This window comes from Oncorhynchus mykiss, chromosome 3 (genome assembly GCF_057628025.1).
Source record: "Oncorhynchus mykiss isolate SJ-2025 chromosome 3, ASM5762802v1, whole genome shotgun sequence".
Taxonomy (NCBI): domain Eukaryota; kingdom Metazoa; phylum Chordata; class Actinopteri; order Salmoniformes; family Salmonidae; genus Oncorhynchus; species Oncorhynchus mykiss.
In genome coordinates, this window is record NC_143024.1 from 72,182,444 (window position 1) to 72,209,520 (window position 27,077).

Genomic DNA, 27,077 nt, shown 5'->3' on the forward strand with positions numbered 1-27,077 from the left:
GCGTAAAGATGGCAAAATGGCAGCTCTGCTTCTAGCTCCTAAGCAACTTTGCAGGATTTTGTTTTTTGTTTTTTTGTGTTATTACATACAGCCGGAAATAAACTTTGGATATAGGAGCAGCGGTAACACACCAGCATTAAGACCAGGAATACGACTTTCCCGAATTGGATCCTTTGTTCATACAGTACCCCCCAGGGCAATTTAACTTATTTCAGAGGCTGCTCCAAAACACTGCCGGCGGAGAAGGAGAAGAGGTAATCGGAGTGGACTTCTAGTTCGACACAGGAGGCGTGCACACCATCCACCGCTTCTGAGTATATTACTCACTAATGTTCAGTCTCTAGATAATAAAGTAGCAGAGCTCAGGGCGAGGATCTCCTTCCAGAAAGACATCAGGGATTGTAACATATTCTGTTACATGAAAACATGGCTCTCTCGGGATATACTGTCCCCGTCCATACAGCCAGCTGGGTTCTCAGTACAATGCACAGACAGGAATAAAGAAGAAAGAAGGGGATGTATGTTTCATGATTAACTCCTCATGGTGTGATTGTGATAACATACAGAAACTCAAGTGCTTTTGTTCACCTGAACTAGAATACCTCACAATCAAATGCCGACCGTAGTACCTTAAAATAAAATGATCTTCGGTTATAGTCACAGCCGTGCATATTCTCCCTCAAGCCGATACCTTGATGGCCCTCAAAGAACTACACTGGACTTTATGAAAACTGGAAACCACATATCCTAAGGCTGGATTTATTGAATCAAAGCAATTTTGAGCAAAATGCTACCAAAGTTCTAACTACACATTGACTGTAGTCCTCGCTCTGTAAAAACATTGGACCACTGCTACTCAACTTTCGAAATGCCTACAAGGCCCTCCCCCGCCATCCCTTCGGCAAATCTGATCAAGACTCCATTCTGCGGCATCTTCCTATAGGCAGAAATTCAAACAGGAAGTACCCGTGCTAAGGTCTATTCAACGCTGGTCTGACCAATCGGAATCCATGCTTTAAGATTGTTTTGATCACACGGACTGGGAAATGTTCCATGTAGCCTCTGAGAATAACATTGAAGAATACACGGATGTGGTGACTGAGTTCATTAAGAAGTGTATAGGAGATGTTGTACCCACTGTGACTATTAAAATCTACCCAAACCAGAAACCGTGGACAAATGGCAGCATTCACACAAAACTGAAAGCACGAACCACTGCATTTAACCATGGCAAGATGACTGAGAATATGGCTGGATACAAACAGTGTAGTTATTCCCGCCGTAAGGCAATCAAACTGGCAAAACGTCAGTACAGAGACAGAGTGGAGTCGCAATTCAACGGCTCAGACACGAGACGGAAGTGGCAGGATCTACAGACAATCACAGATTACAAAGGGAAAACCAGCCACGTTGCGGACACCGAAGTCTTGCTTCCGGACAAGCTAAACACCTTCTTCGCCCACTTTGAGGAAAACCCAGTGCCACCGATGCGGCCCGCTACCAAGGACTGTGGGCTCTCCTTCTCCTTGGATGACCTGAGTAATATATTTAAGCGTGTTAACCCTCGCAAGGCTGCCGACCCAGACAGCATCCCTAGCCGCATCCTCAGAGCATGTGCAGACCAGCTGGCTGGAGTGTTTACAGATATATTCAATCTCTCGATACCCAGTCTGCTGTCCCCACCCCTCAAGATGTCCAACATTGTTCCTGTACCCAAGAAAGCAAAGGTAACTGAACTAAATTACTCTCACCCCGTAGCACTCACTTCTGTCATCATGAAGTGCTTTGAGAGGTTAGTTAAGGATCATATCACCTCTACCTTACCTGACACCCTAGACCCACATCAATTTGCTTACTGCCCCAATAGATCTACAAACAATGCAATCGACATCTCACTGCACACTGCCCTATCCCTTCTGGAAAAGAGGAGTACCTATGAAAGAATGCTGTTAATTGACTACAGCTCAGCATTCAACACCATAGCACCATCCAAGCTCATCATTAAGCTCGGGGCCCTGGGTCTGAACCCTGCCCTGTGCAACTGGCTCTTGGACTTCCTGACAGGCCGCCCCCAGGTGGTGAAGGTATGAAACAACACCTCAGGGGTGTGTGCTCAGCCCCCTCCTGTACTCCCTGTTCAACAGTGACTGGGTGGCCACGCACGCCTCCAACTTAATCAACAAGTTTGTAGAAGACATAACAGTAGTAGGCCTGATTACCAACAATGACGAGACAGCCTACTGGGAGGAGGTGAGGGCCCTGGGAGAGCGGTGCCAGGAAAATTACGTCTCACTGATTGTCAACAGAACATTCAGTGAGACGTTAAAACCCTCACAAACCTTTACAGATGTACAATTGAGAGCATCCTGTCGGGCTGTATCACCACCTGGTACGGCAACTGCACCACCCACAACCGCAGGGCTCACAAGAGGGTAGTGCGGTCTGCCCAACGCATCACCGGGGGCAAACTACCTGCCCTCCAGGACACCTACAGCACCCGGTCACAGAGAGGCCAAAAAGATCATCAAGGACATCAACCACCCGAGCCATGGCCTGTTCACCCCACTATCATCCAGAAAGCGAGGTCAGTACAGGTGCATCAAAGCCAGGACCGAGAGACTGAAAAACAGCTTCTATCTCTAGGCCATCAGACTGTTAAATAGCCATCACTAACTGGTTTCCACCCGGTTACGCAACCCTGCACCTTAGAGGCTGCTGCCCTATATACATAGACTTGGAATCAATGGCCACTTTAATAATGGAACAGTAGTTAGTCACTTTAATAAGGTTTACATACTGCTTTACTCATCTCGTATGTATATACTGTATTCTATTCTATTGTATTTTAGTCAATGCCACTCCGACATTTCTCAATCTAATATTTATATATTTATTTTACTTTTAGATTTGTGTGTATTGTTGTGAATTGTTAGATACTACTGCACTATTGGTTAGGAACACAAGCATTTCGCTCCACCCGCAATAATGTCTGCTAAATACTGTATGTGTATGTGACCAATAAAATGTGATTTGATGAGCAGACATACACAAGTCTCTGAGCATTAAGTTAAAACATCGCCTTGATTTAATTTTATATTGATATTTTAGTTATTTAGCATGCGCTCTTATCCAGAGCAACTTACCATCGTGAGTACATGCATTTTCCTACTTTTCATACTGGTCCCCCGTGAGAATCGAACCCACAACCCTATAAGGTTCTATCTAAAAAAAATATTATTCTTAGTTCCGAAAAGTTCCGAAACTGCATTGGTTTGAATTGTGTAAGCACATTTTTATCTTGTATTATTTAAAAAAAACTTAACAACATGAATTACGGTATTTGCAAACCACACCCCCAAATATTCAAATGAGCACCCTTCTCTACATTATGAAGTAGCTGGGCTTGGTGTGGGCTAGTCTGTGCTGGGATTGTTGGGGGCTAGCCCATTTTGGGCTTGGTGTGGGCTAGCCTGTGTTGGGCTTGGTGTGAGCTGGACCGTGTTGGGCTTGGTGTAGGCTGGCCCATCATGGGCTTGTTGTGGGCTAGCCTGTGCTGGGCTTGGTGTGGGCTAGACCGTGTTGGGCTTGGTGTGGGCTGGTGTTGGCTAGCCTGTGCTGGGCTGGTGTAGGCTTGTTGTGGGCTAGCCGGTGTCGGGCTGATGTGGGCTTGGTCTGGGTTAGCACGCGTTTGGCTGGTGTGGGCTTGGTCTGGGTTCGCCCGTGTTTGGCTGGTGTGGGCTTGGTCTGGGATAGCCCGCGTTTGGCTGGTGTGGGCTAGGTTTGTGTTAGCCTGTGTTTGGCTGGTGTGGGCTAGGTCTGTGTTAGCCTGTGTTTGGCTGGTGTGGGCTTGGTCTGTGTTAGCCCATGTTTGGCTGGTGTGGGATTGGTCTGGGTTAGCCCGTGTTTGGCTGGTGTGGGATTGGTCTGGGTTAGCCCGTGTTTGGCTGGTGTGGGATTGGTCTGGGTTAGCCCGTGTTTGGCTGATGTGGGATTGGTCTGGGTTAGCCCGTGTTTGGCTGGTGTGGGATTGGTCTGGGTTAGCCTGTGTTTGGCTGGTGTGGGATTGGTCTGGGTTAGCCCGTGTTTGGCTGGTGTGGGATTGGTCTGGGTTAGCCCGTGTTTGGCTGGTGTGGGATTGGTCTGGGTTAGTCCTTGTTTGGCTGGTGTGGGATTGGTCTGGGTTAGCCCGTGTTTGGCTGGTGTGGGATTGGTCTGGGTTAGCCCGTGTTTGGCTGGTGTGGGATTGGTCTGGGTTAGCCCGTGTTTGGCTGGTGTGGGATTGGTCTGGGTTAACACGTGTTTGGATGGTGTGGGCTTGGTGTGAAACAGCCCCTGTTCACCTTGCCCACGAAAGAACCACATGGGTCCAATGGGGTAATGTTTGCTGGGATGACACACACACATACTATCCACAGTAATGGCGTCCACAGCCATATTATGGCTAGGAAAAGCCCTACTCTACACCCTCACCAGACACCAGACAGTATCTTCCAACCAAAGACATGGGCCTGTATTCACAAAATGTCCCAGAGTAGGAGTGCTGTTCTAGGATCAGTTTAGTATTTTAAAGCACTCGTACTCTGAGATGCTTTGTTAATATGGGCCGGCCCATCTCTTCATGACCGTGGTGGGAAGATGCGGTCAAAGACTATACTGCAAGATTACAACTCTGCTTAGGGTGTTGTTGTATCGGACTGATTTCAGGCCCTTTATCAAACTCTCACAAATGCAGCATTGGGTGTGTCTGATCACATCTTCCATTGCTGGATATAAAGACATTGGGTGTGTCCCAATTAGTGCACGTACCAACATGTATAAAAGGCCATAGGGCTTTGGTCAAAAGTGCACAATATAGGGAATAGTGACGCAGACATGGTTACTCGCATGTATCCCACCAGGGTTATACATCTCTCCTTGTTTATGACTAGAACAACATGAACCTCCACAAAGAAGACCCTCCGTCATCATTCAACCCTTCATCCCAGCACTTTTGTTAGACAGACCGTAAAGCAGACTCTCTCTTTTCTTTTTGCACCGGGTCTGGCCATAGAAATGTGTTCCTCAAAGGAGGTGTGTAGCGGTAGAGTGCTTGTAGTAAAAGCAGAAATTTATAACAGGGTTTTTTCTCACAGGTAGAGCCTGAGGAGACGCTGGTGGACGGTGGGGGTGATAAGGGACATCATTAATTGACCTAGTGGATGTTTAAAGAACTAGACATCCCAACACAAAACAGTATACATGGGTGAAAGTCTTTGGGGCTAGGGTGAGTGCAGCCCGACTCGTTTTACATGTCCAGGAATCACAGCAATAGGCTGTTGGGTGCTGTGGCATAAACTGGCTGTCCTCAACCCCCCAGACCTGCAACGCAAGCTGGTGGACTGAGTGAGGGCGACAGTGTTGTATTTCCGTCCACGAAGGAGAACAGGGCCTGGTGGAACTGGAGAGCAGGGTGGCTGCATTCTGCCTAAAGGTGGAGCAGAGACTGCTGTACCATACTGATGTCGGCTGGAGGGATGAGGGAGAGCTGGCGGATTAGGGTTGGACCTGCAGCTGTTCCTCATGACGCTGGAGAGGCTGAGTACAGCAGGTCTCTCTGATTTTTACTCTGCAGTGCTGAGGGCCTGGCAGCTGCTAAGGCCCATACGGGAAGGGGATGGGGAGCCTGGGCTGTGGGTGTGGGAGGAGCCTATCTTCCACAACCCAGCCATATAAAATGATAAAAAAGTGTGGAGATGTTTCAGGAGATATGGTGTGTCGGGGGGCCGTCTGTACAGATGGGGAAGATGGGTTGGATATAAGGTTGTAGAAATGGTTAGGCTTTGGTTATTGTTATGTTTGGTGTTGTTTTGTATCGTGGGGTAGAAGGCACGGTGAGTATGCAGCTCAAGGGATATTTGTTTTTTTAAAGGGGAGTGGGGGGTTGAGGTTTTAATTAAATGAAATGAAGATGTATCATTAAAGAAATACAAAAAGTCTAAAGTCTCTCTCTCTCTCTCTCTGTCTGCCTGGTCTGCTGCGAAGGTCACTTTGAGCTGTGCCGGTGGCAGACTTCCAGAAATACCCAGACAGCCTCAGACCGTAGCCAGCATTGGAGTGTTTGTGACAGGGACGTGGGATAAGGACGGAAGGCTTGGGGTTCAGATTCCTGGAGCCCCACAGGGCTGATTAAAGAGCATATGGTTTTGGTGGCCCATGAGGGGAGTGTTGCTGAGTCCATCTGGCTGAAACAGCATCCTCTAGTGGACTGATCCTTCTCTACAACACTGGGGTAGAGGGAATGAATATGGAGGCCAGGGTGTTCCCTCTATCCAGTCCCACAGAGATAAGATGATACAATTTTCAGAGCCTGGATAGCAAGAAGGACATCTGGTGGAAAGGGGGGGGGGGATCAGGTGTCTGAAGCAGTATGTAGATTCCACATCGGACACGGCTACCCATCCTCACCCTTCTCATGCCTCTCCACCCATTTTTTACCCACCTCTCTGTCTGGATAATAGAAACAGGGTTGTTCAGTCTACCTCCCTAGAGTATGCCTGCTGCCTGCCAGTACTGTTATAAAGGGAGATGAACTAAATATGACAACCACTGGAACTCAATGTGCTTTTAGGTGAGGAGAGAGAGGAAGAGCAGATATAGACACCGAAATAGAGAGGGTGCTTCAATCTTATATATACAGTGGGGAGAACAAGTATTTGATACACTGCCTATTTTGCAGGTTTTCCTACTTACAAAGCATGTAGAGGTCTGTAATTTTTATCATAGGTACACTTCAACTGTGAGGTTGTTTGGTACAGAAACCTTTGTTTGCAATTACAGAGATCATACGTTTCCTGTAGTTCTTGACCAGGTTTGCACACACTGCAGCAGGGATTTTGGCCCACTCCTCCATACAGACCTTCAGGTTTCGGGACTTTCGCTGCGCAATACGGACTTTCAGCTCCCTCCAAAGATTTTCTATTGGGTTCAGGTCTGGAGACTGGCTAGGCCACTCCAGAACCTTGAGATGCTTCTTATGGAGCCACTCCTTAGTTGCTCTGGCTGTGTGTTTCGGGTCGTTGTCATGCTGGAAGACCCAGCCACGACCCATCTCCAATGCTCTTACTGAGGGAAGGAGGTTGTTGGCCAAGATCTCGTGATATATGGCCCCATCCATCCTCCCCTCAATACGGTGCAGTCGTCCTGTCCCCTTTGCAGAAAAGCATCCCCAAAGAATGATGCTTCCACCGTCATGCTTCACGGTTGGGATGGTGTTCTTGGGGTTGTACTCATCCTTCTTCTTCCTCCAAACACGGCGAGTGGAGTTTAGACCAAAAAGCTCTATTTCTGTCTCATCAGACCACATGACCTTCTCCCATTCCTCCTCTGGATCATCCAGATGGTCATTGGCAAACTTCAGACGGGCCTGGACATGCGCTGGCTTGAGTAGGGGGACCTTGCGTGCGCTGCAGGATTTTATTCCATGACGGCGTAGTGTGTTACTAATGGTTTTCTTTGAGACTGTGGTCCCAGCTCTCTTCAGGTCATTGACCAGGTCCTGTCGTGTAGTTCTGGGCTGATCCCTCACCTTCCTCATGATCATTGATGCCCCACGAGGTGAGATCTTGTATGGAGCCCCAGACCGAGGGTGATTGACCGTCATCTTGAACTTCTTCCATTTTCTAATAATTGCGCCAACAGTTGTTGCCTTCTCACCAAGCTGCTTGCCTATTGTCCTGTAGCCCATCCCAGCCTTGTGCAGGTCTACAATTTTATCTCTGATGTCCTTACACAGCTCTCTGGTCTTGGCCATTGTGGAGAGGTTGGAGTCTGTTTGATTGAGTGTGTGGACAGTTGTCTTTTATACAGGTAATGAGTTCAAACAGGTGCAGTTAATACAGGTAATGAGTGGAGAACAGGAGGGCTTCTTAAAGAAAAACTAACAGGTCTGTGAGAGCCAGAATTCTTACTGGTTGGTAGGTGATCAAATACTTATGTCATGCAATAAAATGCAAATTAATTACTTAAAAATCATGCAATGTGATTTTCTGGATTTTTGTTTTAGATTCCGTCTCTCACAGTTGAAGTGTACCTATGATAAAAAATACAGAACTCTACATGCTTTGTAAGTAGAAAAACCTGCAAAATCGCCAGTGTATCAAATACTTGTTCTCCCCACTGTATCACTATCAAATCTCCCCAATTAAAGACAAACATGTTGATAAAACTATATTTACCTGGAATTAAAGGCATACATTTTATGAAAAAGTGATATCTGGGATATGACATCAACATCACCTAGTTTATAGATACCAAGTCAGTTCAATTGTCTCTCAGTCGCAGCCAAATCCAGGACACACATCTAATACTGAACAAAAGTATAAACGCAGAATGCAACAATTTCAAAGATTTTACTGAGTTACAGTTCATATAAGGAAATCAGTCAATAGAAATAAATACATTTGGCCCTAATCTATGGATTTCACATGACTCAGAATGCACATGTGCATCTGTTGGTCACAGATAACCAGATCAGAAAAGCAGTCTGTATCTGGTGTGACCACCATTTGCCCAATGCAGCACAACACTTCTCCCTAGCATAGAATTCCAAATCAAATCAGTTTATTTGTCACGTGCTCTGAATACAACCTTACAGTGACGTGCTTACAGGCCCTAACCAATAGTGCAAAAAAGGTATTAGGTGAACAATAGGTAGGTAAAGAAATAAAACAACAGTAAAAAGACAGTCTATATACAGTAACGAGGCTGTAAAAGTAGCGAGGCTACATACAGACACCGGTTAGTCAGGCTGATTGAGGTAGTATGTACTGTACATGTAGATATGGTTAAAGTGATTATGCATATATGATGAACAGAGAGTAGCAGTAGTAAAAGAGGGGTTGGTGGGTGGCGGGACACAATGCAAATAGTCCGGGTAGCCATTTCGTTACCTGTTCAGGAGTCTTACAGCTTGGGTGTAAAAACTGTTGAGAATACTTTTTGTCCTAGACTTGGCACTCCGGTACCGCTTGCCATGTGGTAGTAGAGAGAACAGTCTATGACTGGGGTAGGGCCTTCCTCTGACACTTCCTGGTGTAGAGGTCCTGCTAATTATGGCCTGCGGAACGTTGTCCCACTCCTCTTCAATGGCTGTGACAAGTTGCTGGATATTGGCTGAAAATGGAATACGCTGTCGTACATGTTGATCCAGAGCATCCCAAACATGCTCAATAGCTGACATGTCTGGTGTGCAGGCCATTAAAGAACTGGGACATTTTCAGCTTCCAGGAATTGTGTACAGATCCTTGTGACATGGGGCCATACATTTGTATGCTGAAACATGAGGTGATGAATGGCACAACAGTGGAACTCAGGATCTCGTCATAGTATCTCAGTGCATTACAATTGTCATAGATAAAATGCAATTGTGTTCATTGTCTGTAGTTTATAACTGCCCATACCATAACCCCACCGCCACCATGGGGCATTCTGTTCACAATGTTGACATCAGGAAACTAGCCCACACTACGCCAGGTGGCAGACATCGTGTATGGTTGAAACCGGGATTAATCTGGGAAGAGTACACTTCTCCAGCGTGCCAGCGGCCATCGAAGGTGAGCATTTGCCCACAACGCCATACTGCAGTCAGGTCAAGACCCTGGTGAGGATGACAGGCACGCAGATCAGCTTCCCTGAGACAGTTTCTGACAGTTTGAATAGAGATTCCAAAGCCCACAGTTTCATTAGCTGTCCGAGTGGCTGGTCTCAGACGATCCCGCAGGTGAAGAAGCTGGATGTGGAGGTCCTGGGCTGGTATGGTTACACGTATTCTGCAGTTGTGAGGCCGGTTGGACGTACTGACAAATTCTTTAGAACAACGTTGAACATTAGAATTATCTTGCAACAGCTCTGGTGGACATTCCTACAGTCAGCATGGCAATTGCATTGTGTTGTGTTGTGTGACTGCACATTTTAGAGTGGCCTTTTATTGTCCACAGCATAAGGTGCACCTGTGTAATGATCCTGCTGTTTAATCAGCGTCTTGATATGCCACACCTGTCAGGTGGATGGAATATCTTGGCAAAGGAGAAATGCTCACTAACACGGATGTAAACACATTTTTTCAGCTCATGAAACATGGTAACATTACTTTACATTTTTTTTTGTTGCAGCCAAATGGTCTACAGGTCAAAAGTAGTACACTATAGGGTGCCATTTGGGAATTGCCAGGCTGGTAACAACATTTTACATTTGATAATTTAGTTATTTAGCAGATGCTCTTATCCAGAGCAACTTACAGGAGCAATTAGGGTTAAGTGCGTTGCTTAAAACTTAAAACTTAAAACTGGTTGAGCTAACATAGGCTAATGCGATTAGCATGAGGTTGTAACTAACAAGAACATTTTCCCAGGGCATTGACATACCTGACTTTGGGAGAAAGCTTAAATTCTTGTAAATCTAACTGCACTGTCAAATTTACAGAACCTATTACAGTGAAATAATGCCATGCTATTGTTTGAGGAGAGTGCACAGTTTTGAACATGACAAAGTTATTAATAAACAAATGAAACACATTTGGGCAGTCTTGACACAACAGTTTGAACAGAAATGCAATGGTTCATTGGATCAGTCTAAAACTTTGCTCATATACTGCTAAATTGCAGCTGGGCTAGAATAATTCATTATGGCCTTTCTCTTGCATTTCAAAGATGGTACAAAATAATACAAAATAAGTGAGGTTTTTTCTTTGTATTACCGTTTACCAAATCTATTGTGTTATATTCTCCTACATTCCTTTAACATTTCCACAAACTTCAAAGTGTTTCCTTTCAAATGGGACCAAGAATATGCATACACTTGCTTCAGGGCCTGAGTTACAGGCAGTTAGATTTGGGTATGTCATTTTAGGCTAAAATTAAGAGGTTACAGCACTTCGACAGATTTTTCACCTAGTCTGCACAGGGATTCAAACCAGAGACTTTTTGGGTACTGGCCCAACACTCTTAAGCGCTAGGCTACCTGCCTCCAACAATTGCACCAACTGACCATGGAAGGGGTGGAAATTAACATGGGGTGGTCGTCGTTTTAGAGCTAAGCTCAGTCACATATAATATAGAGAGTGATAATAATGCCGTCTTTTTGTTGGCACTAAGTCCGCCATGGTTCGTTGAACAAAGCCTATGAGAAAATGAATGGAACTTTTGTAGGGTTTTTGGATAAACGCCGAAAATAAGGTCTGTGGTAAACACAGGCTTAGTAGATCTTACTAGTTTTGTTCCAGGACTTTTTGCGAATTTTGAAGCATTTATTGTAATAAAGAAAACACAACGCACATACAGACTTCCTAATTCATAAAGGTGATGTTAACTGACTGATATTATATCACTGAACAAACCGTATATCAAAAGCCTGTGTTAATCTCAGACCTTATTTTCAGAGTTTATTCCAAAACCCTATTCTTTCCCCATTCATGCCTCCCTACCTGCCACAGGAGGTTGGTGGCACCTTAATTGGGGAGGATGGGCTTGTGGCAATGACTGGAGAGGAATCCGTGGAATGGTTTCAAATCCATGTATTTTAAATGTTTATTTAACTAGGCTTAACTTAACTAAGTCAGCTAAGAACAATGACGGCCGACACCAGCCAATCCCTGACGATGCTGGGCCAATTGTGCTCCGCCCAATGGGACTCCCAATCACGGCTGATTGTGATACAGCCTGGATTTGAACCAGGGTGTTTGTAGTGACACCTCTAGCACTGAGATGCTGTGCCTTAGACCGCTTTGTCACTCAGGAACAAGGTGTTTGATGCCATTCCATTTTCTACGTTCCGGCCATTATTATGAGCCGTTCTCTCCTCAGCAGCCTCCTGTGCTCCCTCCCTGCATCCCTCTCTCTCTGCCTGCCTGCATCCCTCTCTGCCTGCCTCTCTGCCTGCATCCCTCTCTGCCTGCCTGCCTGCCTGCCTCTCTGCCTGCCTCTCTGCCTGCCTGTCTCCCTCCCTCTCTGCATTCCTCTCTGTCTGCCTGCCTCCCTCTCTCCCTGCCTCTCTGTCTCCCTTTCTGCCTGCCTCCCTCTCTGCATCCCCGCCTCTCTGCCTGCATCCCTCTCTGCATCCCTCTCTCCCTCCCTCTCTCCCTACCTCTCTCTCAGTGTGTCTCAGTGCGATTCAGTGCGTGTTTCAGTGGGTGTCTCAGTGTGTCTCAGCGTGTGTCTCAGTGTGTGTGTTTCTCAGTGTGTGTGTGTGTCTCTCTGTGTGTCTCAGTGTGTCTCAGCCTGTGTGAGTCACCAGGCTGCTGCATTGCAGGGTTATCCACTCACAGCTGGCTCAATGCATGAGACAGGGAGCCCAGAGAAGGAACATAGGGGGGCATAGGGTGCTCAGATCCTATATGTGGATACTACAATAGGATGGTGGGCAGTGAGGGCATAGTGAGGTAAGGCTGCCAGTAAGACAACTGATTCATTCATTGATTTCACCATCTTCACACACATAGAAGTAAACAAATTGTTGATGTAAATCGACGCAAAGATCCCCATAGTAAATAAAGGGAACAGCTCCCTATAAAATGAATGGCTTTGACTATTTTTTCTAAACTGTTGTCCTTTTTTTCTAGTAGCAGTTAGAAGCAGCATCACAGACTAGAGAGGGCCTGTCTGTCTGTCTGTCTGTCTGTCTGTCTGTCTGCCTGCCTGTCGATCTGTAGCATTTAGCATCACATAGTAGGTATGGAGGGACCTCCCTGCCTGTATACTCCTGCAGGAGAGGCCCTGGTATCAGCATCTCATTTCCCCTGTCTCAGACTTGGAGGGCCCCGCACAGTAAAAGAGGGCCACAGAAACGTATTGTCCCTTTGTCACCACTGTAGAATTCCTGTCATAATAGTCCCCCCCCCCGACACTGTCTCTCTCTCTCTCTCTCTTCTCTCTCTCCTACCCTTCCCCCTTCTCACTCTTTCTCTTTCTCTACACTCTACCCCCTCCCTGCATTCCTGGCTCCCTCCGACCACTCCTCCCTGCCTCTGTACTCTCTCTCTCTCTCTCTCTCTTACTCACATAACCAGAGGGATCAAACACTCTCTCTCTGACTGTGAAGAAAAATAACAACAATGCTTTCTAATACTCAACCGGTGGAGCAATGTTACATAATTAAAGGTTCATTTTGAACCTTTACTAGCATCACTAGCACAGACAGGCTGCTGTCTACATACAGACTTGAAATCATTGGCCACCTTAATAAATGGAACAGTAGTCACTTTAATAATGCCACTTTAATAATGTTTAAATATCTGGCATTACTCGTCTCATAGGTATATACTGTATTTTATACTATTTATTGCATCTTAGCCTATGCCGCTCTGACATAGCTCATCCACATATTTATATATTCTTAATTCCATTCCCTTACTTAGATTTGTGTGAATTGGGTATATGTTGTGAAATTGTTAGATATGGCTGCACTGTCGGAACTAGAAGCACAAGCATTTAGCTACACCCACAACAACATCTAGTAAACATGTGTCACCTGAAGCTGCATGGCAAATGGACCAGGAACACAAGGAAAGCACAAAGGACAATGTCGAAGGACTAGTCAGCCCTTCCCCTTCTGAGGGGCCAAAATGTATCTCTCTATTCCAGTATACAGAGAACTGACTATTGAATATGTGATAGAATAATACTATAGTATCCATCCACCCTGCTGATCCTCAACACTGGTTCCCCACAAGGGTGCGTTCTCAGCCCTCTCCTGTACTCCCTGTTCACCCACGAATGCGAGGCCATGCACGCCTCCAACTCAATCATCAAGGCAGGCTTGATTACCAACAACGACGAGACGGCCTACAGGGAGGAGGTGAGGGCCCTCGGAGTGTGGTGTCAGGAAAATAACCTTGCATTCAACGTCAACAAAACTAAGGAGATGATTGTGGACTTCAGGAAACAGCAGAGGGAGCAGCCCCCTATCTACATTGACGGGACAGTAGTGGAGAGGGTGGAAAGTTTTAAGTTCCACGGCGTACACATCACAGACAAACTGAATTGGTCCAACCACACAGACAGAGTGTTGAAGAAGGCACAGCAGCGCTGAAGAAATTCAGCTTGTCACCAAAAACACTCACAAACTTTTACAGATGCACAATCGAGAGCATCCTGTCGGGCTGTATCACCGCCTGGTACGGCAACTGCGCCGCCCACAACCGCAAGGCTCACCAGAGGGTAGTGAGGTCTGCACAACGCATCACCGGGTGCAAACTACCAGCCCTCCAGGACACCTACACCACCCGATGTCACAGGAAGGCCAGAATACTCTGGCCTAATAGGCATCTCTTTGTTCATGCTTTGTCCTCTATGTTAAGCTTAGGATCTACAGTTGGAAGTTTACATACACCTTAGCCAAATACATTTCAACTGAGATTTTCACAATTCCTGACATTTAATCCTAGTAAAAATTCCCTGTCTTAGGTCAGCTAGGATCACCACTGTATTTGAAGAAAGTGAAATGTCAGAATAATAGTAGAGAGAATTATCTTTTTCAGCTTTTATTTCTTTCATCACTTTCCTAGTGGGTCAGAAGTTTACATAAACTCAATTAGTATTTGGTAGCATTGCCTTTAAATGGTTTAACTTGGGTTAAACATTTCAGGAAGCCTTCCACAAGCTTCCCACAACAAGTTGGGTGAATTTTGGCCCATTCCTGCTGACAGAGCTGGTGTAACTGAATCAGGTTTGTAGGCCTCCTTGCTCGCACACACTTTTTCAGTTCTGCCCACACATTTTCTATAGGGTTCAGGTTAGCGCTTTGTGATGGCCACTCCAATACCTTGACTTTGTTGTCCTTAAGCCATTTTGCCACAACTTTGGAAGTATGCTTGGGATGTTTGTCCATTTGAAAGACCAATTTGCGACATAGCTTTAACTTCCTGACTGATGTCTTGGGATGTTGCTTCAATATATCCTCATAATTATCCTTCCTCGTGATGCCATCTATTTTGTGAAGTGCACTAGTCCCTCCTGCAGCAAAGCACCCCCACAACATGATGATGCCACCCCCGTGTTTCACAGTTAGGATGGTGTTCTTCGGCTTGCAAGCCTCCCCCTTTTTCCTTCAAACATAACGATGGCCATTATGGCCAAACCGTTCTATTTTTGTTTCATCAGACCAGAGGACATTTCTCCAATAAGTACCATCTTTGTCCCCATGTGCAGTTGCAAACCATAGTCTGGCTTTTTAATGGCGGTTTTGGAGCAGTGGCTTCTTCCTTGCTGAGTGGCCTTTCAGGTTATGTCGATATAGGACTCATTTTACTGTGGATATCGATACGTTTGTACCTGCTTCCTCCAGCATCTTCACAAGGTTGCTGTTGTTCTGGGATTGATTTGCACTTCTGCACCAAAGTACATTCATCTCTAGGAGAAAGAGCACGTTTCCTTCCTGAGTGGTATGACGGCTGAGTGGTCCCATGGTCTTTATACTTGCGTACTATTGCAAAACTATAGTTTGTTATTAACAAGAAATTTGTGGAGTGGTTGAAAAACGAGGTTTAATGACTCCAACTTAAGTGTATGTAAACTTCCGACTTCAACTGTATAAAATATTACTGGCCACTATGCACACACAAATTCGAGTCTGCCGCACACACACATACACACACACACAAACACACAAATGCTAGCGCACAAACGCTAACAAGCGTGAGCTCACATACACTCACTTAAACATTTACACACCGACGCACCCACCCACACACACACACTCACTCACTGTAACATTTACACACACAAAACCACACGAACACACACACACACAAGCCTACACACATACTCACTTAAACATTTACACCCACATGTGCACGCAGACACGCACGCAGGCACTCACACAAGCAAGCACAGAGGTTAGCAGCAGCAAATGCCAGCCTGTGCCTGAGCTAGAATAATAAAGAGAGAGTGAGTATATAACGTTTTTTGTTTTGTTTGGGTTTCATGGTCGTGCGTCATGTTCACTTCCTCTGGTGGAGCAGCTCTTCTCTTCAGCCCACTCATGGCTCCTAGCATTGGGAAGGCTACAGAAACAACAGACACTCACACATGCACCCACCCACACATAGCCATTTTACACCATTTCACAGTCTGTCTCTCTCTGTCTGCCTCTCGCTGTCTTTCACTGTTTCTCTCTGTCTCTCTCTGTCTCTCTCTGTCTCTCTCTGTCTCTCTCTCTGTCTCTCTCTCTGTCTCTCTCTCTGTCTCTCTCTCTGTCTCTCTCTCTGTCTCTCTCTCTCTGTCTCTCTATCTCTGTCTCTCTCTCTCTGTCTCTCTCTCGCTGTCTCTCTCTCTGTCTCTCTCTGTCTCTCTCTCTGTCTCTCTCTGTCTCTCTCTGTCTCTCTCTGTCTATCCCTGTCTCTCTCTCTCTCTCTGTCTCTCTCTCTGTCTCTCTCTGTCTCTCTCCCTGTCGCTAGCTCTATTTTTAGGGATTCACAATTATTTCTCTTAGTTCTTCTTCTTATTTTTTCCTTGACATAATCAAATATCTCAAGCATAGATTGGTAACTTTTTTTTTCTAATTTGGCACACAGAAACTAGAGGCCATGAGTAAATTGGTCCAAGAAAATGGCACCGATTGGCCTATTGGCTATTATAAGGTCCAACAAACACCCTTTGCTATGTAGGCCTAGTTAAATAAAGGTTCAATTAAAATCTTGACTTAGTTTGAGAAAAGCTCAGGGATTGGTTAAGAGATTAAGAGTTATTGATGAATCCGTAAATCTGATTATACATGTCCATTTCAATTCCTTTGTAAACCCACTCAACAGAGGCCTATCAGGTTAATGAAGCATGTTATGCTTGGCATTGATATCTTAAAAAATAAGGAACCAATTTACTTGTTTGACTATGTAACGCTAATGCTTAAAATAGTCATAGAAAGTATTATTCTCATGGACTAAAAGTCAGATTCACTCCAAATGTGGTGTTTCGACTCAAATTTTGTGTGCAAATTTGTTTACATCACTGTTAGTGAGCATTTCTCCTTTGCCAAGATAATCCATCCATCTGACTGTTGTGGCATACCAAGAAGCTGATTAAACCGCATGATCATTACACAGCTGCACCTCGTGCTGGGGTGGGTGGAAAAAGAGACCAGAGATGGCAGAATGGAGTCCTTGAGTTGGGGTGTAGGGTTTGAGAATAGCCTGAAGGTAGGGAGGGGCAGTTCCTCTTGCTGCTCTTTAGGCAAGCACCATGGTCTTGTAGTGGATGTGAGCTTCGACTGGAAGTCAGTAGAGTGTCGGGGTGACATGGGAGAAATTGGGAAGGTTGATAACCAGGAGGGCTGCAGCATTCTGGATAAGTTGCAGGGGTTTGATGGCACAAGCGAGAAGCCCTGCCAACAGCATGTTGCAGTAGTCCAGACGGGAGATGCCAAGTGCCAAGATTAGGACCTGTGCCGCTTCCTGTGTGAGGTAGGGTCGTACTCTACGGATGTTATAGAGCATGAACCTGCAGGAGCGAGTCACTGCTTTGATGTTTGCAGAAAACGACAGGGTGTTGGCCAGGGTCACACCAAGGGTCTTTGCACTCTGGGAGGGTGACACTGGGGAGTTGGCAATCATGACGGAGATTTTTTTGAGCAGGCAGGCCTTCCCCAGATGGAAGAGCAGCTCCGTCTTTTCGTAGTTGAGCTTGAGGTGGTGGGCCGACATGCAAGCTGAGATGTCTGCTTGTCATCGGAAAGGACTAGGGAGTTTTTTTAGTATAAAAATAAAAGGAATAGAGCTAAGCACTGGCAAAATCCTATAGGAAAACCTGGTTCAGTCTGCTTCCAACAGTGGGTGATAAATTAACTTTTCAGCAGGACAATAACCTAAACACAAGACAAAATATACACTGACTTGAAAATCTATGGCAAGACGTGAAACTGGGTGTCTAGGAATGATCAACAACCAACTTGACAGAGCTTGAAAATATTGTACAATCCATATATGCAAAGCTCTTAGAGACTTACCCAGAAAGACTCACTGATGCAATCGCTGCCACATTGATATTAGTGTATTTTGTGTAGATCATTGACATAAAATAAAGGCAATTAAATACATTTTATTCCCAACTTGAAACACAACAAATGTGGAACAAGTAAAGGGGTGTGAATGCTTTCTGTTTGCACTGTATGTAATGTTTATGCTCAAAATCATCTGCAATCATCTCCTCATGAACCATATGTACCTATGTTAGCACATATGCTAATGTTAAAAATTATTTCAAAAGTCTTCTTCACATGAACCATAAGTCAGATTGACTCCAGATTTGGTATATAGACTCAATGAATTAGCTTATAATGAATTTGAGAATGATTAGTTGCTGCATTCAAAGTCAGACACGCTACACCACTAGATGGCACCATATCACACCAGGGCTATGACAACAGAACCGATGGACATGGGGCCATGAACTGTGGTGGTTAAACCTTATGTACATGTCATTAGAAGCTGTGTGAATATAAGTCACTGCAACCTTAGATGGCTGCACCAGACCAGTTGGTGGCACTATAGATGTCATTGGCACCAGTGTCATCATATGATACAAGAGCAATAAGTATTTATCATGTGGACTTTGTCTCGTACAAATTAATGTTAGATATAAATTATGTAGACAAACAATGTGAAATGTCGTGATTACTATATCTGTATAATCACATATTGTTGCCCTATTATGTGGTCTGAATGGAGTAAAAGTGGATATTTTATCCAGGAAAATTAGAAACCAGAAGTCCATGCCGATTGTGCAGTCAGTGTATTACAGCTGTGAAAGTGTAATGTATTTTGGAATGCTAATGTGGAGTGTACCATTTGAGATATAAATCATGTACACAAACAGATTTTCACAAAATTAAGTCCCAGAATTCATTAATCAAATTCAACCCAAAATTAGTAAATTAATTAACATTAAGTCATGACTTTATAAATTACTACCTGCTACATTCAAAGATAACCAACCTACAGCACTAGTCTAAATGTCACTTGCGTCACCCTTGTGGTATTGAGAAATCAACATGGTAATGCTTTCACTGATTACACATAAAGGAAGATAGTTCCTACATGATAGAGTGCTTGCTTTGTTATCCAACTGATCCTGCATTCTTTCTGTCAAAATGTGAACCCCGTTCATTGCTGTTCAGCTATATTTTTTATTTGTGTTTTCACTATTTTTCTCTCTCTCCCTCATTTAGAGACAGTGGAAAAAGGCAAATCACAATCACGTCGATGGGACATCATTGATCAGCATTGTGAGGCTTGGTTTACCTGGTAAGGCGGCGTGGGACTCCCGGTGGTGAGTCAAGGTCTGTGCAGACACGTTCTCTATCGTCAGAAGTACAGTACGGGACAGGACAGAGATGACCAAGGAAAGACACAATAACAAGGGACAACTTCCTATTCACACCTGGAAAGAAGAAAGGGTGGATAAGTTTAAGTAAGACTGGACTAATATACTATAGTACATGAACATACACATTTAGGCAAGGTATAGACAGTCAAGTGTGTACATACAAACAGAGAGTAAGTGGGAGAGAGAGAGCGAACAATGTTCTCATCCAAAAGATTTCCCCTTACTGAGCACAGTCCAAAAACCTTGTGTTTGTTTATTTCATATCTTGGCAAGAGATGTAATCCATTTCCCTCCCAGAAGTTAGAAAGAAAGAAACATTTCATTTTCACATGTATTTGAACATGTATTAAAACAGGAAGCCTAGTGGTTACAGCGTTGGACTTGGAACCGAAAGGTTGCAAGATCGAATCCCTGAGCTGACAAGATAAAAATCTGTGAGTCTGCTCCTGAACAAGGCAGTTAACCCACTGTTCCTAGGCCGTCATTGAAAATAAGAATTTGTTCTTAACTAACTAGCCTAGTTAAATAAAATAAAGGTAAAAAATTACAACTTTTTATTTGACTTTTTAAATGTTTTAAGGTTACTTTCACTTCAGCCAGCCCAGTTCCCTGGTGGCATGTTGTGTTGTGTGGGTTGTTGTCTGGTATTGTAGTCAAATGAAATTGTATTTGTCACATGCTTCGTAAACAACACGTGTAGACTAACAGTGAAATGCTGAAATACGGGACATTCCCAACAATGCAGAGTGAAAGTGAATAGAGAAATAACAGAAAAGTAATAATATGTAATAATATATGCACAATGAATAATGATAACTTGGCTATGTACACAGGGTACCAGTACCAAATCGGTATGCAGGGGTACGAGGTAGATACAGTATCTACATATAACTAGGAATAAAATGACTACGCAATAGGATAGATAATTAACAGTAGCAGCAGTGTATGTGATTAGTAAAAAAAAATGCAGATGCAGATAGAGTCAATGCAGATAGTCCGGGTAGTTATTTGGTTACTATTTAACTAACTATTTAGCAGTCTTATTGCTTGGCGGTAGAAGCTGTTCAGGGTCCTGTTGGTTCCAGACTTGGTGCCGTTTGCCGTACGGTAGCAGAGAAAATGACTTGAGTGGCTGGAGTCTTTGACCATTTTTAAGGCCTTCTTTTGAAGGTCCTGGATGCCAGGGAGCTCGGCCCAAGTGATGTTCTGGGCCGTGTGCACTCCCCTCTGTTGCGTCTTGCGGTCGGATGCCAGGCAGTTGCCATACCAAGCGGTGATGAAGCCAGTGGTGCTGCTGTAGAACTATTTGAGGATCAGCGGGCCCATGCCAAAACTTTTCAGCCTGCTGAGGGGGAAAAGGCATTGTCGTGCACTCTTCACAACTGTGTTGGTGTGTGTGGACCATGATAAATCTTTAGTGATGTGGATGCCGAGGAACTTGAAGCTCTCGATCTGCTCCACTACAGCCCTGTCGATGGGGGAGTGCTCGGCCCTCCGTTTCCTGTAGTCCACGACCAGCTCCATTGTCTTGCTGATGTTTAGGGAGAGGTTCTTGTCCTGGCAACTCACTGCCAGGTCTCTGACATCTTCCCTATAGGCTGTCTCATCGTCGTCAGTGATCAGGCCTACCACCGTCGTGTCATCAGCAAAATGTAAGTTGGTGTTCAAGTCGTGAGTGAACAGGGAGTACAGGAGGGGACTAATCACACACCCCTGAGGGGACCCGGTGTTGAGGATCAGCGTGGCGAATATGTTGTTGCCTACCCTCACCACCTGGGGGCATCCTGTCAGGAACCAGTTGCAGAGGAAGGTGTTCAGTCCCAGAGTCCTTAGCTTAGTGATGAGCTTGGAGGGCACTATAGTGTTGAATGCTGAGCTGTAGTCAATGAACAGCATTCTCTCATAGGTATGTCTCTTGTCCAGATGGGAGAGGGCAGTGTGGAGTGCAATAGAGACTGCGTCATCTGTGTCTTGTTAACCCCCCCCCCCCCAGTGATCTACCCATACAGCTGACATGACTTACATAATTTTCCCCATTGACAGGGATGGCACATGAGGGAATCAAATACATACTGCTTGATAGCACCAGGCTCTAACCCAGTGAGCCATTGGAACCAGAGTGAAGTTAGACAAGTTGCACTGAGTTCATCAATATTAATCCCATCCTATCTGAGAGACAGCCATCCTATTCTTCTACAGACAGATCTATCTCATCCTAGAGAGCATGGTAGACTGGCCCATCCTCAATCCCATTCCCATCCTCTCCCACTTCACATAGTACACTTCACAAGACGGCTCACTTTCCCTTGAACACCCCCCCCCCCCCCCCCCCCCCACACAATTAAATAGAACAAGAGCCCCAGAAAGAGAATCCTTACGTTGACAGTCTCTGTGTTTCTGATTCCAACTTGGCTCATCTCTCTTGCAGTAGGAATACGACAGATGGTTGTTAGCATGCACCCAGCATCACCCTGTGAACTGTTGTCTCATCCTCTTTCTCTACTGCAGTGATCTTAAATACGCGACTCAGAGGAGAGACTCACAGTCATGCTGTTTGCCTGGTCTTCACGCGCCCGGCGACGTGTGTTTACCTCACACACTCCTCCTCGCTTGCAACCTGAGAGATCATACACCCTGTGTGTTTCAGGTTTTCATGTGAGCAGCTGCTAATACATGCTGCAGTACTGTAGGTAGAGTAGTTTATACAGTGGGGACAACTATTGTATTTTTTTACAGGAAATCTCATGAATTTACAATCTCTCTCTCTCTCTCTCTCTCTCTCTCTCTCTCCCTTCATCTCTCTCTCTCTCTCTCCATCTCGCTCTCTTCATCTCTTTCTTTCTCTCTATTCTCTGTCCAATCTCTCTTTCCCTCTCCTCTCTCTCTCTATCCCTCTCTTTCTCCCAAAGAAGAAAAGAGGAATTGATCACTCACTGCCGTAGAGTTGCAAAAGAAAGCTTGTTTGCACTTCCAGACTCCTTAGAGGATGACTCCAGATATGCTGTTGCCTTAGATGACTTGGTTTGGATGCCTGTTTACTTGACAGCTCATTGCAAATGAACACACTAGGTATATCAGTGACAGACATGAACTGCAACCCCATGCAAACCCTAGTGTGACATTAGGTGTACAGACATCAAATTGCAAACCTTTCTAGTGACAGTGGCTACTGGAGTAACTCTTCTGCATCCAAACAATGATGACTACATACTGTAAGTTCACACAAATAACTCCAGATGAGGTTATATTGGAGAACCGCAGTCCAATGCACTAGATTCTACATATGGTTATGTTTTTATATGGAAGAGCAAAGGAGTATGACAAATACCAGCAGCATGTCTTTGGGTAGCCGATATCATACATCGAGGAAGAAAAATACACAGTAGGTCTATATTACTGAGAGGTTAGCCAGGATAGTTAATGATAATGTTCGATTAGCACATCATTAATCAGACTCAGCAGGCAGCCTCCCCTAGAGTAGTCTAAAACACACACACGCACACACACGCACACGCACACACACACACACCATGGGATCATACACTGGGATCACCCTGTGTAAATAGAGATGTATGTGATGACCCGGTGTGACTTCCTCTCCCTCTAGTAAGTCATCTTCACCCCCAGGGGCTCTTTACTTCATGCTGCATCAATATAATATTATTATCAACCCACCAGGCCTCCATGGGATAATTTCATGGAATAATATCAACCCCATCACTACGCCTCCAGCAGAGAGACCACACAGGGTAGGCCTACAGAGAGTGAGTAGGTGGAGAAAACACAGTCTACCGTTCGTTCACCATTTGTTCATTTGCTGATGGAGTAGTGTATTTTAGGGACCACCCCGCCGGTGGGTGCCTGACTGCTGACATTTTCACCCGTTTCTACATGTAGAATCGTTTTGCACAAGGTTTGCTAATTATGGCCGGCACTCTGTTTAGAGGTGCTATGTACTCTCGGCCGGCAAACACTACCAGTGTGTCCGAGCTTTAAGATGTGTATTAGGCCTAGTACTTCCTTCCCATGACTGTAATTTACTTTCTGCAAGGTGCCAGACCATCAAGCTATGGGTACAGACCAGTAACCCATTTTCCTGCTTATCAGTATGGTGAGGGAGAGGGAGAGAGGGAGGAAGGGAGAGCGAGAGGGGGGTTATATAGAGAAGGAGGGAAAGGGGAGAGGGAGAATGACAGAGAGAGGGAGGGAGAGGGAGAGAAGGGGGAAGGGAGAGAGAGAGGGGGGGTTATCTAGAGAAGGAGGGAAAGGGGAGAGGGAGAATGACAGAGAGAGGGAGGGAGAGGGAGAGAAGGGGGAAAGTAGAGAGAGAGGGGGGTATATAGAGAAGGAGGGAAAGGGGAGAGGGAGAATGACAGAGGGAGGAAGAGGGAGAGAAAGGGGAAGGGAGAGAGAGATAGGGGTATATAGAGAAGGATGGAAAGGGGAGAGGGAGAATGACAGAGGGAGGAAGGGAGAGAGAAAGGGGAAGGGAGAGAGAGATAGGGGTATATAGAGAAGGAAGGAAAGGGGAGAGGGAGAATGACAGAGAGAGGGAGGGAAAGGGAGAGGGAGAGAGAGAGGGGGGTTATATAGAGAAGGAGGGAAAGGGGAGAAGGAGAATGACAGAGGGAGGAAGAGGGAGAGAAAGGGGAAGGGAGTGAGAGATAGGGGTATATAGAGAAGGAAGGAAAGGGGAGAGGGAGAATGACAGAGAGAGGGAGGGAAAGGGAGAGGGAGAGAGAGAGGGGGGTATATAGAGAAGGAGGGAAAGGGGAGAGGGAGAATGACAGAGGGAGGAAGAGGGAGAGAAAGGGGAAGGGAGAGAGAGATAGGGGTATATAGAGAAGGATGGAAAGGGGAGAGGGAGAATGACAGAGGGAGGAAGAGGGAGAGAAAGGGGAAGGGAGAGAGAGATAGGGGTATATAGAGAAGGAAGGAAAGGGGAGAGGGAGAATGACAGAGAGAGGGAGGGAAAGGGAGAGGGAGAGAGAGAGGGGGGTATATAGAGAAGGAAGGAAAGGGGAGAGGGAGAATGACAGAGAGAGGGAGGGAAAGGGAGAGGGAGAGAGAGAGGGGGGGTAATAGAGACCAAAGAGGGCCTTGTCTAGGACATTACATCATTGCCCCACCTGCTGCAGTGGCTGTTTCGACACAGTAACCAGTTAGCTACCTCTGCTCACACACACGCACACACACACACACACACACACACACACACACACACACACACACACACACACACACACACACACACACACACACACACACACACACACACACACACTTGTTCTGAGCTGGGGGCTGTGGGCCTCTCTTTAGGTCCAATCCACTCCCCATTGATTGGTTATGCGTGTGCCTGCCTCTATGCTGCTGCAGAGGGGGGCTGGGTGACTGAGAGGAAAGAGGCTAAACGAATAGTTCATCAGAAATGTCACTGCTGATTTCACTCATGGGAGGGCTGGATGAAGGGAGAGAGGGAGGGAGAGAGACAGACAGAGAGAGAGAGAGAGAGAGAGAGAGAGAGAGAGAGAGAGAGAGAGAGAGAGAAATGCCTAATCGATACTCAGTGCTCAGGCATTTTGTGTGTGACGGGGATGAAGGACATATTAGCAGAAGTGAAATCTGCCTGAATGTCAACAACCACCTGGAAAAGTTCAACATGAAGGGAGCTGTTACAAAATATATAACGAGAAGACTAAGGCTACATCTGAAATGGCACCCTAATCCCTACATAGTGCACTCCTTTCGACCGTGACCTAAATAAGTAGTGCACTACATAGGACATACGTTGCCAAAGGGAGAAAAAAAACATACCTGCAGCGAACCATAAGAAATGATCCACCTGCTCCGTCTGATCTGAACCTAGAGGGAGTCGTGTGTGTTCCGTCCTCCCTCATACACCAACGAGAGAGAATCCTGGCTGGGTTGTGTGCGTCTAGACAGTCTCCTTCACTGTCATTTTGGCACAGACCGTGTGTGTCTCCCCCCCAACACACACACTCAAAAGGCCCTCTCAATGCCAAACCAGAAAACGTAGAAACAGTATGCTGCTGTGATAAAACATACCTCGTTTGGCTACAACTACATGATCCTCAATAATTATGCCAAACACAAACATTGAAACAGAAGGCAGTAAATGAGAGGGTGTGAAGAAAGAACGAGAGAGAGAGAGAGAGAGAGAGAGAGAGATTGATGAGAGGGCTTGAGAAAGAACATCAGCAGATAGAGAGAGAGATTGATGAGAAAGGAGAGCAGCAATATGCCAGTGCTTCCTGTAGCTGTCACAGCTAGCTCGGTAGCTCCCCTACAGAGAGAGATAGAGATTCTTCACATGCCAGAGAAACAGGCACAGTGACGCAGCATCTTTGCAGCTTCATACATAAGAAATATACAAAGAAAGATATTACACAGAGGGAGAGAGAGAGCGAGACATACATTGTGAGTGAGAGAGAGAGAGACTTACCTGGTGAGAGAGGAAGGAGAAGAGGTTAACCGTTTTCCTTTCAGCACACAGAGGAGAAAAAAAAAACACTTCCAGAGACCTAGAGAAAGATCGAGAGAGAGAGAGAGAGAGAGAGAGGTGTCATAACTACAGAAGTATAATGCTACCCTGTCCTCTTTGTTTCCTCACAACTGCAGATGGTGCGGTGGCATAGACCAGCCTGGTAACTGGTTAGCAACATCTCCCACTGAGAGCTGCCATGCTTTCACAGACACACACACGCCAAGGACACTGCCCACAGCATGATAGTGACAGCACACAGAGGAGACTGACTAGTAAGGAGGTTGTCCTGGTTCTTGTGTGTGAAGGGATGGCTTCCAGAGCCACTAATCATCCCTGTACCCACAGTGAACACAGAGACAGCCCCAGTCAGGCTACAGCAAGGTTCATATAACCAGACCCTAACAAGGCCCCAGGGCACAAGGACATCCATCCCCTTAGCTAGGGACAACCCACATGCACCGGCCACAGACACCCAATTAGCCTCTTCAGATGGGTATGCTCCCTCTAAGCAGGGGATGCTCTGCTCCATGTGTGTCCATGTGAGGGTGTATCATGTGAATGAGAGGGGCTACTGGAGGATATAATCAGGTCAGAATATAATGTATGTAAAAGTATATGAATGTTGCAAACTGCTCTCCCCCTAGATTTGACTGATAACTCAAACTGAATTATTTCGCTGCTCTATGTTCGCTTCGTACTGCCATCGTTGCAGTAATTTGTGGTAACGTCAAAATGAGAGGTGTTGTACAAAAGTCATCAGCAATTGGATCGTCTCTAACCAATCAGAGTATCAAAGCCAATGACACATTTTCCAAACACTGCTTTAACCCATGTGTGTTCGTTCTGGTTCTGTCCCAACCCATCAGTTTCGGGGAACAATCAGGGGTACTCAGATCCAGACTCATTGCAGGGAAGACACTAACATATGTGGGCGTGGCGTGGCGTTTGGGTAGCCTAGATGGCTCAAAGGGTCAAAATGCTATCCAAAATAACGGAGAGTATATGTCAGTTAGTCAGATAACGGAGAGTATATGTCAATTAGTCAGATAACGTAGAGTACAGTGCCTTGCGAAAGTATTCGGCCCCCTTGAACTTTGCGACCTTTTGCCACATTTCAGGCTTGAAACATAAAGATATAAAACTGTATTTTTTTGTGAAGAATCAACAACAAGTGGGACACAATTGTGAAGTGGAACGACATTTATTGGATATTTCAAACTTTT

General features: G+C 45.5%; 1 protein-coding gene across 7 annotated transcripts in view; it reads right to left on the reverse strand.

Moving 5' to 3' along the window:
* Window positions 1–27,077, reverse strand: part of map2 (microtubule-associated protein 2) — a 130,697-nt gene that overhangs the window by 60,532 nt on the left and 43,088 nt on the right. For all 7 annotated transcript variants that reach the window (XM_090230067.1, XM_036974802.2, XM_090230066.1 and 4 more), the window contains exons 2-3: window positions 25,813–25,891; window positions 19,265–19,403 (exon numbers count right to left, since the gene is read on the reverse strand). The gene's annotated coding sequence lies outside the window, so the exon portion shown is untranslated. The remainder of the gene's footprint in view (window positions 1–19,264; window positions 19,404–25,812; window positions 25,892–27,077) is intronic.